Source organism: Prionailurus viverrinus, chromosome E2 (assembly GCF_022837055.1).
Source record: "Prionailurus viverrinus isolate Anna chromosome E2, UM_Priviv_1.0, whole genome shotgun sequence".
Taxonomy (NCBI): Eukaryota; Metazoa; Chordata; class Mammalia; order Carnivora; family Felidae; genus Prionailurus; species Prionailurus viverrinus.
Window position 1 is genome coordinate 1,470,001 of NC_062575.1, and position 15,597 is coordinate 1,485,597.

A 15,597-nucleotide genomic window follows, 5' to 3' on the forward strand; every position below is an offset into this window, starting at 1 on the left:
GGGGGCATGTACACATGCACTCTCTCAAAATAAATAAACATTAAACAAATTCTCTTAGAGTTGTCACTGGAGCTCAATGAATCGATATATGGAGAACACGTGAACAGCCCCCAGCAAGAGGGAAGTACTAGGTAAGGTAAGCTAAACAGCTGACAGCGGCCCTTTACATTTTAGCCCCCACCCCCATGTGCTGCGGACCAACACTTTGACAAGATGCCATAAAAACGACTTACTAGAAACAAAATTAACAAGACAACAGCCATACAAAAAGACTTTCTCGAGGAAGAACTCTCTTTCAGTCAAACCAGGCTTTCATAGATTCACAATATCAAGCCCTTATTGAGCCAGAGCAACTGTCAAAATAGACCATGCCCAATGCCTGAAGAAGCCCTGTATTTTTGTACCTAGGAATTTTTCCCCAGTGATTATGCCCACATACACATGCACAAAACAAAAGCACACAACTGGAAATTTCCCTTTCATTCTGGAAACTCACCTCCTGAGGAAGACTGAACTTCAAACCGGGCGAGCCTGGGCTAAATGCCAGGGGCGGTGTGACTCACACTCTGCACAGGGCTCATCTGACGGGCCTTCCGGAGGCTCCTCCCTCTTATAGGGTCTGGGGTCAGTGATGCATTTACAGATGTGATTGGATAAAATCCGTCCTGTTGATGGAATTTTCATCCGACCTAAGCTCCACCTCTCCAATACCTTATTACACAACACCCCTGGGGGTGGGGCAATTGGCCACCACCAAACACACTAATATTTCTGCAGTGAAATGTAACAATACTCACAATTGAGTGGGCATACAAAGATGAGCATTCACAGGGCGCCCAGGTGGCTCAGTCCGTTAATCCGACTCAGCTCAGGCCACGGTCTTGATGCAGGGGCATGGGGCAAGCTGAGGGCAAATTTCAGGCTACCAGCAAACCCCGCCCCCACCAGGTGGGACATGTATGATATTCCCCAGACACTCCCGGCTATGCCAAAACAGGTAAGGACAAAAAACAAACAAAAATAAGAGTCTCCACCAGTTCACAAGAAAAAGGCAATCCCATCAATTGGCTTTAAAGTCCAGGAACTCCCTACTGTCTTAATGTTAATGCTTTGCTAGAGGGGAAAACAACCTTAGCTTGACAATAGCTAGGCCTCCAGTAAGTCTGTAGCCTGAGAAAGTCTCTTCGGAAACTCCCTTTGACTGTATCTCCCCGATTCCATAAAACAGTCACCACCCCCCCACACACACTTGCTGCCGATGGGCCCTGTCCCCGTGATTTAATAAAATCACATTAAAAAAATTTGGGGGGGGGGAGGGCGCGTGGGTGGCACAGTCGGTTAAGTGGCCGACTTCCGCTCAGGTCATGATCTCATGGTTTGTGAGTTCGAACCCCGCGTCGGGCTCTGTGCTCACAGCTCAGAGCCTGCAGCCTGTTTCAGATTCTGTGTCTCCCTCTCTCTGACCCTCCCCCGTTCATGCTCTGTCTCTGTCTCAAAAATAAATAAACGTTAAAAAAAAAAAATTTTTTAGGGGCGCCTAGGTGGCTCAGTCAGTTCAGCATCCGACTTCAGCCCAGGTCATGATCCCATGGTTTGTGGGTTCAAGCCCCGCGTCGGGCTCTGTGCTAACAGCTCAGAGCCTGGAGCCTGCTTCAGATTCTGTGTCTCTCCATCTCTCAGCTCCTCCCCTGTTCATACTCTGTGTCTCTCTGCCTCTCAATAATAAATAAATGTTAAAAAAAAATTTAAAAAAATCTTTCTTGGGTGTCGGCCCCAGACCCCACAAACCCATCACCCCAAAACTTCATCAATCTCACGGTCCAGTCCATGAGTTTGATGGGCCCTGCTTCGGGCTCTCTGCTGTCATCGTGGAGCCCGCTTTGGATTCTCTGTTCCCCCCTCTCTCTCTGCCCCTCCCTCCTCTTGCACTCTCTCTCTCTCTCAAAAGTAAATAAACATTAAAAAAATTAACATTAATCTCACATAAATTCTGGCCAAGTTTAGTCTTAAGTGAGTCTCTTACAAACTTGCTAATACTTTCTAATTTTTAAAAAAAATTTTAATGTTTAATTTTGAGAGAGACAGAAAGAGACACAGAGAAAGAGAGGCAGAGACAGAACCTGAAGCACGCTCCAAACTCTGAGCTATCAGCACAGAGCTCAACGTGGGGCTCGAACTCAGGAGTCGTGAGGTCATGACCTGAGCCGAAGCCGGACACTTAACCGACGAGCCACCCAGGTGCCCCTACTACTTCCTAATTTTATGAGATTTGTGGATTGCAAGTAGGGTGGAGAACAAGGTTAATATTCTCCCTCCCTATGTCAATCCCAGGCTAGTGAATCAGAGGGTGCTCTGGGACCCCAGAAGTGGGGTTCCTAGTGGAGCAGAGAGACCACAGGACTAAAATAAAAATCACCTCAGTGGAAAGGGAGAGACAGGTGCTTATTTTCTGCTGAGAAAGTACACCATATTTGAGAGACTTCATGTCAGGACAGTGTGAAGGGGAAGTTACATTGGTGTGAGGCTCCTGGTTGGAAAATCTGGCTGGTGGGGTCTGTCCTGCACTGAGTAGGTAGAAAGGCAACAGAAGAGATTCTATGAAACTCAGCACTTCCTGACTCAATGGAACGAGACCATCTTGTAGATGAGGGAGAGTTTGGGTAGCAAAAGGGATTGTGTTCAACAAGGGACTGGGGCGGCAACGTAATCATTGCCATCTTCTCTCTGCTTCCAAGTTGTATCCAGAATCAAGCGACTTGTAACCCCTTCACAGCCAGGACCTTCAGCCCAGCCCCTACGCTTTTCTCTCGGATTATTGAGGTCAGCTCCCCACGGCCTCTCCTCCAGCCCATCTTCAGCCCATTCTCCAAACAGCCACCAGAGAGACCCTGTTATAACCAAGTCTGACTGGCTCCTCCTATCATTGTGGAACTTCCCAACCGCCTGCAGTGAAGGACTTGCCCCCCTCCTTCACCAGGGACTCCTGGTGGGACTCCTTCCCATCTGTCATGGACTCACTTTCACAAGATGCAATTAAATAACTTACTAGAAATATAAAATTAACAAGAAAGCCATTACCCACAATGAAAGGCCTTTGATGTCTTTAGATGTAACACATGGTCAACTTGCTCTAACGGTGTCTAAATGATTGGTCACCATTTCTGCATCAGCCTTGCTGCAGACAGAAGAGAGTGGAGATGGGCTGTGTCCTCTGACCACATTCTGAGGAGTACTGACTTAGAGCAGAAGCCAGATTCCTAACAGTAGCCTGGAGACCCTGGTGACCTGGCCCCATGCCCTGTCCAACTCAGCCCCTCCTCTGGCCCCTTTGCTCTGCTTGAGCCTCACCGGGTACACACGGGGTCCAGCAGCTCCGCTCCCATCGCTGGGCTCTATTAGCTCTTCCTTCTGCTGGGTGCACCGTCCCCACCCAGCCCTCCTGCATTCCTGCCAGGTCTTTGTTCACGGGCTGGACATGCTTTCTAAAACTTGCAGCTAAGCCCTGAAAGTCCCCTTTCCCCCATCCACTGATTTTTCTCCTTATCCCTTACCTCCGCTGGGCAAGCTCAACATTCTACCCATTTCTCTTATTTTTTGTTTATCACTCCCCTACCTCCACCATGGGATTTAGTCAAACAGAGGGCGGGTATTTTCATCTGTTATGTCGCCCATTTCTATCAGCAGTCTACAGGGAACTGGCACTTGGGAGGTCTTATTCAGTATGTGTCCAATTTAAACGCATATTCCAGCAAGAGAAGGTGAAAAGCCTCCCCCAAATGGTATGGCAGCAATAGGGAGGGGAGAATCAGACTGGACCAGAGGGAATTATGGAGTAGGTATTTCGAGAGAGCTGCAGGGAAGTGACACATGGGCGACTGGCTATGTCCCCAAATCACCACAGAGAAATGAGAAGCTAGTGGATTCTAGAAACTAGAGAAGCCCTGTGAGAAAGCCCTGGGGGAAATCAAAGCCTATCTAGAAATCAAAGTCAAAGGACAGAAGTCAAAGGCTTCAGGGAAGGGAGGAATTGAGAAAATCACTTTAATTCAATTTAATTGCTCACCTAAATCACCTTGGGGCAGCAGCTACCTCTTTTACTGCTGGACTAGATGGTGATGTCGAGGGGGTTTGAGGATACCGGCAAGTCAAAGTGATCAGTGGCCCCTGGGCTACCATACTATCCCTACTCAGCTTGCTGACTTGGGCGACTATGACCGTGGGTTGGACACACCTGTACCCAGTGCTGCTTCCCTGGGGCCACGTAAAGATGAAAACTGAGCAGCCGGGCCACCCAGTGTGGAGGGAGCTGGACTGTCTTCCCTGATCCCCTTGTCACTACACATTGGCCAGATCTAACAGAGCACACACTGAACTGTATTCCTTCCTGTGTACACACACAGGAGACAGGATTTCATATAACCTGGGTAAGTAACTAGAGACGGAGGAAGTGCACAATCCAAAAAAAGTCCATATTAAACAACACATCCTACTTGGAACAAAGGGAGGAAAAGAATAATGAAGAAATTAAAATAAGCATATAGGGGCGCCTGGGTGGCGCAGTCGGTTAAGCGTCCGACTTCAGCCAGGTCACGATCTCGCGGTCCCGGAGTTCGAGCCCCGCGTCAGGCTCTGGGCTGATGGCTCAGAGCCTGGAGCCTGTTTCCGATTCTGTGTCTCCCTCTCTCTCTGCCCCTCCCCCGTTCATGCTCTGTCTCTCTCTGTCGCAAAAATAAATAAACGTTGAAAAAAAAATTTTTTTTAATTTTTATTTTAATTTTTATTTAGTTGCGGGGGGGGGGGGGAGGGGCAGAGAGAGGGAGAGAGAGAGAGTCCCAAACAGAGATGCCAGGCTAGATCTCTCATGAACCATGAGATCATGCCCTTAGCCCAAATCAAGACTCGGGAGCTTAACCTACTGAGCCACCTAGGTACGCCTTAATTATTTTTTTTAAGTAGGCTTCACACCCAGTGTGGAGCCCAATAAGGGGCTTGAAATCACAACCCTGAGATCAAGACCTGAGCTGAGATCAAGAGTCAGATGTTTAACTGACTCAGGTGCCCCTATTTTTAAGGTTAGTAGCAAGATAGATGATCAGATTGAGGAGAACACCTAAAAATCAAAGGAAACAAAAAAGAAACAGCACAAAACAGCCAAAAATATAACCTGTCATAGGAAGACATATTTTTAAATCTTTATATCCCTAAAAGTAGCACCACAACTGTAACTGGTGCTCAATAATGATTGTGTAATAAGAAAGAAGATAGAAACAGAGGGAGCACAATATGGTCAAAAGGAGTCCCAAAAGGAAGGCAGGCAAATTGGGATGACCTGGGAAGGGGGTGCATCCGTGAAGGGAGCAGCCAGCCTATGACAGGAAAGGCTAGGATGTTCTCAGGTGTTCAAGCCCTCAAGTGTGTGGTAGGAGGTGAAGAAGTTCAGGGACCATGCAGGAAGACCCAATGGTGGTGAGACAGGGGGATGAGGTGGGTGAGGACAAGGCAGGCAGAGTGTCTGGTATCTGGCTGGGAAAATGTTTGCATGTCTGAAATCTGAAATGCCTAAATTTCAGGCTCTAGGTTCTTCCTCTCTCTCTGCCCCTCCCCTGCTTGTGCTCTCCCTCCCCCACCCCGTAAAATAAATAAATAAATAAACTAAAAAAAAAGAACTCGGCTTATTTGTTCACTGTGGAATCTCCAGGGCCGGAATATAGTAATCATTCAATAACTACCTATTCAATAAATGATTAAGCAAATAGAAAAGATATTTTTTTATTTTTTTTTTTAATTTTTTTTTCAACGTTTATTTATTTTTGGGACAGAGAGAGACAGAGCATGAACGGGGGAGGGGCAGAGAGAGAGGGAGACACAGAATCGGAAACAGGCTCCAGGCTCTGAGCCATCAGCCCAGAGCCCGACGCGGGGCTCGAACTCCCGGACCGCGAGATCGTGACCTGGCTGAAGTCGGACGCTTAACCGACTGCGCCACCCAGGCGCCCCGAAAAGATATTTTTTAAAGGCAGAAGATAATTTGTGTAAGATTTTCTTGAACAGGAGGAGTTTGAATTTAGTTCTAAGGGTAAAGGGCATTTAATTTGTAATATGGTGTCAAGCTTACAAAGAACGTTAATTCTGCTGAAGACCTGTTGAGCAATAAATTGGTGTAACCATAAATTAGGGAATGAGAATATTCACAATAAAGGACACAGACCTCCTTGGAGTGGGTAGTGGAAGAGGAGACAAGAAATGGCCACTCTCCAGTACAATTTTTGCTATGATGAGAAGTAGGGGAAGTACAGTGTCAGCTGGAGGAAGTTAGATATCCATGTAATGTTTTGTATTGGTGATGCAACCGTTTTAACATTGTCAGGAATAATCTGGAAGGAGGGAAAATGGTTAATGGTATAGAGAGAAGGTAATTAGCTATAGGTATAAAGTCCTTGAGAAGCCAAGATCTTGATCACAGAAAGATCTATTTTCTGCTGTAACAAAAGGAAACACAGAGAATGTGGGTAAAGGTAAGTTGTCAATTGGTGGTAGAAACACATGGGAAAATCCTATCTTTCTGCTTTTAAATCCTCAGAGAATTATGAGATCTTGATATCACTACAGCATAAGGGATGTCTGGAATATAAAGGGAGTGGTGAGAGTAGACCTGAGAAGACTTTCTTAGAATATTTGATATCAAACATTTCAGGGAGAACTTTCAGGTGTGCAGCACTTACGATACCACTTGATATCTAGCTCCATAAATTTATATCAAAACCAGGCAGTCTGGTGCCTGTTTCTTTACAGCATTATTACAGCATGGCAGTATAAGGAGCAGAGAGTTTATGTCCAACAGGATTGAGATATGATTAGCCAAAACTTTTTTAAGTGGGAGACAAAGGTTCTAGAGTCTCTTTCCAAGGGAATCATTACGGTGATGCAACATGAAATCTCAGCTCTGTGGAGAAGGAATGGTGTCACTACGATGGGATCATCACAGAGTCAATGGAACCAAGATCCATATGTGACAAAATAACTGAGAAGGGAGTAAGGAGAGCATTTGGCCAAGGGGTAAAAAGGTAGGAATTTGGTACAATACATATGGTTTTTCATTCTCTGGAAATAAAATAATATTCAAGGTGTCATATGAACTACACATTTCCATAAAACTACTGTTGTAGCAAGGAAAATTTAAAATTGTTATAACATCCTTAAAGTAAGAGGAGGATAATAGTTGGATAAATAGAGAGAAATAATGTTTACTATGATAAAAACTGGGGAAAAAAAATAAGACCATTCACGTTTGCAGTTAAGTGATCTGAGCAAAGACAAAAATATTTTCAATTTAGGTAATAAAAGTTAATCATTATGGAATAAGAATGAGTTCTCTTAGAGGACCATAAGCTATTAAATTTTAATAATTAAAGGTAAAACTGGGGTGCCTGGGTGGCTCAGTTGGTTAAGCATCCAACTTCGGCTCAGGTCGTGATCTCATGGTTTGTGAATTCGAGCCCCACATCAGGCTCTGACAGCTCAGAACCTGGAGCCTGCTTCAGATTCTCTGTCTCCTGCTTTCTCTGCCCCTCTCCTGTTCCTGCTCTGTCTCTGTCTCTCACTCAAAATGAATAAACATTTTTTAAAAATTAAAAAAATAAAGGTAAAATTAAGTATTGAGAAGTGTAAATTTTATTAAGTTAGATAGTGCATTTTAACTGAACATTTACCAAATTATTTATAATAGGCAGAAGCTGATCATTATACCCATCTGGCTTGGCTTTGTAATGAGCTTTACTTACACTTAGGAAAAAAGTTCACTGTCCTTCCAAATCTTGGGAGAATTGAGGTCATGGAAAGAGGATTCCCTTACAATATAATCCATAAACATGAGCACAATAATTGTTTACAGAATATATAAAGTTTTTTTAATGATAGCATTGAAAAACCAAGGAAAATATAAGACATCAATAAATTAGAAAAAATATTTAGACATCAATAAATTAATAAGCTCAAACTGTTGGTGAAATGTGGAGAATAAGCTTAGGAATCCCCCGGGCTTACACCAATGGGTTAACAAGGCATAAAGAAGCACAAAGCCACAGGATGCTCCACCCGAGTTTGGGTAAACAAGATCAGGACCCCAGAATAGGGAGGTGCGAAGGCACCCAGAATAGAGAGGGGGTGCAGAGGCACCGAGAATAGACAGGGGGTGCAAAGGCATCCAATACAAAGGTATATGAGGTAAGCAAGATTAGGCGCTCAGGGCAAAAACATCCCCCAATTGAATACTATAGCAGAAACCTGCTTTCACAGGAAGGAAGGACCAAGTTAAGTAAGCAGGCAAATTGGGCTATAGACCACTGCACTGTGCTGCAGGTGAAGCTGCCCAGAGCAGAGATGATTAACAAAAAAGGTGCCTTGTCAACCCTGAGGTCACGTGTCCTGTCTCATCCCCTAGGCTGAGATAAACAGAGGTGCTGCCTCACATCCCCTGTAAACAACCTTCCGCCAGGCTGCCCAGTGCCTAGATTTTGTTTTGTATTAACCCAAACCCCTAACCCCAAATATCTTCAAGACCCCCTTTCCCTCACGTCCCCAAGTTAATGTTCACAGATTCATTGTCTCTCTGTGCACGTCTACCGCCATGTTTGTAAGCCTTCTGATCCTAATAAAAACGGGGCAAGGCCCCTTATTCAGGGCTCTTGTCTTTTCCCAGACATTAGCTATCTCTCGTTTTTCATCCTGCATCCCGTTCTCTTGCTGGCCAAGAGAGAACTTTAGACTTAGAGTCTATGACAGTGAAATAAATAAAGCACGTACATTATGCAGGAATCCAAAACAGTAGCATAAAATAACGGTGACATTTATGAAAATTATACTCTATTGAAAATCCTCCAGAAGGCATGAGGAGCCTTAACTAACTTGAGCAGGAGTTCTCAACTTGGAGAAATTTTGCCCCCACTTGCAGAGGCCACCCAAAGACAACTGTGGTTGTCACAACTGAATGGTGGTGCTATTGGCATCTAGTGCATGGAGCCCGGGGTTGCTGCTCAACGTTCTACAGTGCACAAGAGAGGCTAAAAAAAAAAAAAAAAAAAAAAAAAAAAAAAAAAAAGATCCAGCCCCAAATGGACACAATGTCTGGGAGAAGTGGTGGCACCATGGCAGCCTGGCAAACTTATACAGATCTGCATAGCCCGTTAGAAAAGACTCAACAGCAGTCTCACCCACATATTGACTAAAAACCTTGTGATCTTTCCAGCACCATGGAAAGACAGTCTTGAAAGGATTTGTCACAAGGCCGTTTCTCACCCTGGGACTGGTCACGGAACAGCCCCTCTTCTGCCTGCCTGGTTTCCTTCTTTTATTGTACAGCTGCAGTTGGAAATACTTTAAGTATAGAAAAGGCTCCTCAATGACAGACTGTCCCCATCGCTCATTTGTTCATCAGACCACCATCATCTGGTCCCTTTGATCGGGTGTCACCTTGTGACATAAGGGTCACGGGAAACTGACAACATGCTGGCCTTGCTTATGCTGTCTATGAAAGTAATGAAGTCTAAATTCATGTGCTTTGTTGCTTTCTTACTGGTGACATCTATGGCAGAGTGGCCAAACTAGCGTACTGCTTGGAGACCGCTTGACTGCTTAACTATGCCAAAGTGAAGAAAGCCTGGACTAGAATACAATTAGTGACCAGGCAAAGACAAGCTTTTACTGTGGTTCTACAAATAAAGGATGAAAGGAAAATGAAATTTAAGTGCATTCGATGTTTTGCCCTTCAGTGTATAAGATCAGGAATAAATATATAAAAGTTCATCTAAGCTCACCATCACAAAATGAAAATATAGCATTTTCAAACTGTACTTAATATGAAAGCATTTGACTTTGAATTTGAATGTTTGGAAAATATGAGTTTCTATAAAATAATTTTTTTAAGTTTACTTATTTTGAGACAGAGAGAGAGCGCGTGGGAGGGACAGAGAGAGAGAGAGGGAGACAGAGAGAATCCCAAGCAGGTTCCGCACCATCAGCTCAGAGTCTGACACGGGGCTTGAACTCATGAACCATGAGATCATGACCGGAGCTGAAGCCAAGAGTCAGACGCTTAACTGAGTGAGCCACCTAGGCGTCCCATTTTTATAAAAGAATTTAATTTACTCCAGTTGACTGTGTGAGTCACGTACAATAAGCAGAACACACTGTGTCACCCACTTGACCGAATCCGGACACTGGCCTGTTATTTCTTAGGATGCACTTTCCAGTTCTTCACCCTACCACAGCATCTGATGGAGCTACATGCCTGACTGTGCCCCTGCCTCTTTCCCCTCACTATCAGTACCCCTAAAACATTGGATCTCTAAAGTTCCTTGAGGACTCTACACGACTTCTAACACAGGTATCAGTTCAGGCAATCTTCCATCTGCTGGAACAGCTAGACTCCACTTGGGGTAAAAAAAGTCATAATTTTTTCAGGTAACAACATGGAAAAAAAAAAAAGAAAACAAATACACAATGGAACTCAACTCTTTCCACCAAAATTTGCAAGAATTTGCAGTGAAATAAACAAATCATACTTTACATGATCTCAAATATATCCAAAGCTCCCATACTGAATACGATAGCACGGTGAGACAGGTTAGTTTTATCGACTGGTGTAGATGATTTCATTGATGGCTCTACTGAGTTGTAGATGGCATGAATATAACTGCTCTTATATTTTTAGTGTTTATTTATTTATTTTTGAAAGAGAGAGAGTGTAGAAGTGGGGAAGGGCCAGAGAGAGAGAGGGAGAGAGAGAATCCCAAGCAGGCCCTGCGCTGTCAGTGCAGAGTCGGGCGCGGGCTCAATCCCACAAATTGTGAGATCATGACCTGAGCCAAAATCAAGCGGCAGAGGTTTCACCAACTGAACCACCCAAGCACCCCTAATTGCTTTTTTTTTTTTTTTTAGCTTATTTATTTATTTTGGAAGGGGAAGAGACAGAGGGAGAGAGAGAAACCCAAGCAGGCTCCGAGCTGTCATTGCAGAGCTCGATCTCACACATGTGAGATCACAACCTGGGCCCAAATCAAGAATCAGACGCTTCACCAACTGACCACCCAGGCGCCCCACTAATTGCTCTTATTTGTCACAGAATAACAGACTTGTAGCCTGCTTTTAGGTACCTAGGTTTCACTGGAAATATTTTTGTAAATGATTGACAATGGATCCAAATGCGGAGCTTAGAAAACCTATAGGCGTCTAACCAGAACGGTTTTCCTTGCCAAGCAGGCAAAGCAGAACCGAGAGGCACGAGTGTCACTAGCGGTGAGCACAAAGGGGCTGAACGCTGGGGATCTTGGAGACACCAGAACAGAAATGGGCAACAGCCACCAGCTTGGATTTACGATCAGGGCCAATGAAAGTGTCAGAAGGGAAGACAGACAGTAAAATGAGACAAAGGAGCTCACCAGGACCAGGATGGGACGTGCGGCTCTAACCTCACGGGAAGTTTTAGAAGAAAGGCTGTGAATGTGTTGGACTCGCTGCTTGTGCCTGTGCAGGACACAGAGCATGGAGCTGCTGGTCCACACCATGAGGCCCAAACATAGTACATCCGAGAATGTAACTGTGGGTAGTGATGCTATAAACCTCTCTGGAATGGTGACACTCAGTATCCCTAAACATTCTCCATATTCACGTTTTTGTTTTTCTTTGGGACAGTAACATTCGTAGCAACAAAAGTATTTAACCTGAGATTCAAGATCCGGTAGAGGAAACAGCAGAAGTCGATGCACTTTGGGGATCTCCTTCTGAGCTCCATCCATCTAGAGATACTGGGGCACAGCTCAGTGGCCAGGAAACAACTGAGGAGGCAGGCAGTACTGAGGGGAAACCCTGTACCCACTCTGTAGAATAGAAAATAAGTTTACATCCAACATCACTCAGGAAATTTTTCCATCCAAACTCTGCCACTGTCTGAGGGATCCCTTTAGAGAAAAGAACCAAATTTTTGGCTAAGACCAGCTGAATAAGAATCAAGACTGGGGCAGGGCACTTGGGTGGCTCAGTCGGTTGAGTGTCCAACTTCAGCTCAGATCATGATCTCATGGTTCGTGAGTTTGTTCCTCACATCAGGCTTGCTGCTGTCAGCGCAGAACTCTCTTCAGATACTCTGCCCCCTCTCTCTCAATTTGCCCCTTCCCCACTCATGCTCCCTCTCTCTCAAAAATGAATAAACATTAAAAAACAAACAAACAAATCAAGTCTGTGGGCCTCAACATGCGCCCAGTGAACAAAGTAAAGATATAAAGACAAAGGAGTAAAGAATTTCCAAGGATCCCAGCTCCATTCTGAGTGAGGAAAATAAGAGCCAAACTTATATTACTAGAAACTATTTCATCGATTTAGAGATGTCAGAGGTTGTTCTTATTTGACTCAGAGGAACCTAGAGACTAAAAAAGAAAATTGGGGAATGCGTTGGCATCACAGAAGCATTAGCCATTCCCGTGTCTTTCCCCTTTAATTGACAACCAGTTGTTCACCCATAACTCAGGATTCCCCTGCATGGCACAGCAGCATGCCAGAGAGATTCACACATCTGTACCTTTGAAGGTGGGTGGACTGGACTTCATGGAGGCAGCAGAAACGGGGGAGTAGTGTTGCTGGTGCCCGTGATCCAGGCATGTTCCAGGACCAGTGGCAGTGCCTGTGACCCCTCCGGCACAGTGGATGGAGGGTGGAAAAGGGCACACTACCAAATACAACTGACCCTTCAACAATACAGGTTTGAAATGCATGGATCCATTTCTGTGCAGAATTTTTTTGATAAATACCATACAGTATTTCCTTATGATCTTAATAACCTCTTTTCTCTAGCTTACTTTATTATAAGAATAGGGTATATAATACTTAAAACATACAGAATATGTGTTAATCAGCTGTTTGTGTTACCAGTAAGTCTTCCGGCTCACAGTAGGCTATCAGAAAAGTTAAGTTCTGGGGGAGTTCAAAGTTATAAGTGAATCTTTGAGTGGGGGTCAGGACCCCTAACACCCACCCCCAGAATGGTTCAAGGGTCTACTGTATAGCCCAGTGGCAGCTCAGTTAGGAGAAACCAAAAACTTGTGCTATATCGTCACCTGCTGGAAAACAAAAGAAAGGCCTCTAATTACCAACCTGTTGAACTGTTAAATCAAAGGAAACAAAACTTTACTTGTGACAAACGTGTTTGCTACTTTGAATGCAGTGGCAAAGGCACATTTTATCACACACTATGAAAAATCACAGTAATATGGTATCACAAAAAGAAAATGACAATTCTCCAGTAACCAAAAGTCAAAGTTACAGAAATTGGGATCTACTGATAGAGAATGCAAAATAGCTGTTATGAAGAAAATTCAGTGAGCTCAGAAAGGAAATTCAATGAACTCTGGAAAAAAAAATTAAACAAAAGGAGTACTTTGCCAAAGATACTGAAATTCTAAAGAAAAAAAAGGACCAAACAAATTCTGGAGCTCAAGAACTCAACACATGAGATGAAGAATGCATTTGAAAAGATCCGATCAGCAGGAAGAGAGAATAAGCAATCTATTTTTTAATTTAATTTATTTTTCTAATTTACATCCAAGTTAGTTAGCATATAGTGCAACAATGATTTTAGGAGTAGATTCCTTAATCCCCCTTACCCACTTAGCCCATCCCCCCTCCCACAAACCCTCCAGTAACCTTGTTTGTTCTCCATATTTTTTTTTATTTTTTAAAAAAAATTTTTTTTTTCAACGTTTATTTATTTTTGGGACAGAGAGAGACAGAGCGTGAACGGGGGAGGGGCAGAGAGAGAGGGAGACACAGAATCGGAAACAGGCTCCAGGCTCTGAGCCATCAGCCCAGAGCCTGACGCGGGGCTCGAACTCCGGGACCGCGAGATCGTGACCTGGCTGAAGTCGGACGCTTAACCAACTGCGCCACCCAGGCGCCCCTGTTCTCCATATTTAAGAGTTTCTTATGTTTTGTCCCCCTTCCTGTTTTTATATTATTTTTGCTTCCCTTCCCTTGGGTTCATCTGTTCTGTGTCTTAAAGTCATCATATGAGTGAAGTTATATGATATTTGTCTTTCTCTGACTAATTTTGCCAAGCATCATACCCTCCGGTTCCATCCATGTAGTTGCAAATGGCAAGACTTCATTCTTTTTGATCGCCGAGTAATAATCCATTGTATATAGACACCACATCCTCTTTATCCATTCATCCATCGATGGACATTGGGGCTCCTTCCATACTTTGGCTATTGTTGATAGTGCTGCTATAAACATTGGGGTGCATGTGTCCCTTCGAAACAGCACACCTGTATCCCTTGGATAAATACCTAGTAGTGCAATTGACGGGTCTAGGGTAGTTCTATTTTTAATTTTTTGAGGAACCTCCATACTTTTTTGCAGAGTGGCTGCACCAATTTGCATTCCCACCAGCAGCTCAAAAGAGATCCGCTCTCTCCGCATCCTTACCAACATCTGTTGTTTCCTGGATTGTTAATGTTAGCCATTCTGACCGGCGTGAGGTGGTATCTCAGTGTGGTTTTTATTTTTATTTCCCTGATCATGAGTGATGTTGAGCATTTTTTTCATGTGTCGGTTGGCCATCTGGATGTCTTCTTTGGAGAAGTGTCTATTCATGTCTTTAGCCCATTTCTTCACTGGATTACTTGTTTTTTGGGTGTGGAGTTTGATAAGTTCTTTATAGATTTTTGATACTAATGCTTTATCTGATACGTTGTTTGCAAATATCTTCTCCCATTCTGTCAGTTGCCTTTTAGTTTTGTTGATTATTTCCTTCTCTGTGCAAAAGCTTTTTATTTTGATGAAGTCCCAATAGTTCATTTTAGTGAGAATAAGCAATCTAGAAGATGGAACTGTTGGAATTATTCAAGTTCTAAGATTTTTTAAAAGGCAAAGAAACCATTTGAGAGCTATCAGGCTCCATTAGGAGAGCCAACATAAAAATAATGAGTATACCAGAAGGAGAACAGAAGGAACAGGGGACAGAGAGGTTATTTAAAGAAATAATAGCTGAGAACTTCCCAAACCTCAGGAAAGAACTAGATAGACACATTCACAAAGGTAATAGATCACTTCACCATCTCAACGCAAAATGAACGTCTCCAAAACACACTATGATGAAGTTGTCAGAAGTCAATGCTGAAAGGCATCCAGGAAGAAAAAGAACCCTAATGTAAGCTGTTGGATTTTGTTAGTAATGATGTGTCGATGTAGGTTTATCTGTTGTAACAAAAGTACCATTCTGGGACAGGATTTTGACTGTGGGGGGTCTGTGCAGATGTGTGTGGGGGGGCTGTATAATGGACACGTCTGTACCTTCCTGTCAATTTTGCTGTAAATCTAAAACTGCTCTAAAATATAAAGCTTAATGAAACAATAAGCCAACATTCTTTTTAAAATTTTATTTATTTATTTTGAGAGAGACAGAGAGAGCTCAAGTGGGGAAGGGGCAGAGAGAGAGAATCCCAAACAGGGTCTGCAACACCAGTGCAGAGCCTGAAGTAGGGCTTGAACTCACGAACTGCGAGATCATGACCCGAGACAAAGTTGGATGCTTAACCAACTGAGCCACGC

At 43.8% G+C, this 15,597-nt stretch overlaps 2 protein-coding genes across 4 annotated transcripts in view; both read right to left on the reverse strand.

Moving 5' to 3' along the window:
- LOC125152410 (zinc finger protein OZF-like) overlaps positions 1–15,597 on the reverse strand; it is a 516,059-nt gene that overhangs the window by 227,254 nt on the left and 273,208 nt on the right. The gene's annotated exons all lie outside the window — the stretch shown is intronic.
- Positions 1–15,597, reverse strand: part of LOC125152434 (zinc finger and SCAN domain-containing protein 4-like) — a 42,080-nt gene that overhangs the window by 12,318 nt on the left and 14,165 nt on the right. Inside the window, exon 1 of one of the 3 annotated variants that reach the window (XM_047834368.1) lies at positions 11,718–11,787. The exons of 1 other annotated variant lie outside the window; for it this stretch is intronic. The gene's annotated coding sequence lies outside the window, so the exon portion shown is untranslated. Of the gene's footprint in view, positions 1–496; positions 557–11,717; positions 11,788–15,597 lie in introns of those variants that run through there. One more of the 3 variants, XM_047834367.1, reaches the window with a different exon arrangement.